This window comes from Stegastes partitus, unplaced genomic scaffold (genome assembly GCF_000690725.1).
Source record: "Stegastes partitus isolate 25-593 unplaced genomic scaffold, Stegastes_partitus-1.0.2 Scaffold2039, whole genome shotgun sequence".
In the NCBI taxonomy this organism is placed as follows: Eukaryota; Metazoa; Chordata; class Actinopteri; family Pomacentridae; genus Stegastes; species Stegastes partitus.
In genome coordinates, this window is record NW_007579770.1 from 19,723 (window position 1) to 19,978 (window position 256).

A 256-nucleotide genomic window follows, 5' to 3' on the forward strand; every position below is an offset into this window, starting at 1 on the left:
TGTCTATACCACGATCAGGAAGAAAATACAAACTATCACCTGCTGCTGAGAGACAGTTGGTCAGGATGGTCAAGAGTCAACCAAGAATCAGCAAAAAGCAGCTCTGCAATGAATCAGAAGCTGCAGGAACACAGCTGTCAGTGTCCACAGTCAAGTGTGTTCTACATCCACATGCTGTGTTTGTTTTATCTCCTATAAAATGTAAACAATTTATGCCATCTGTGCTTAAGGAGTCTACGGCAACGTCAGAGCCAAA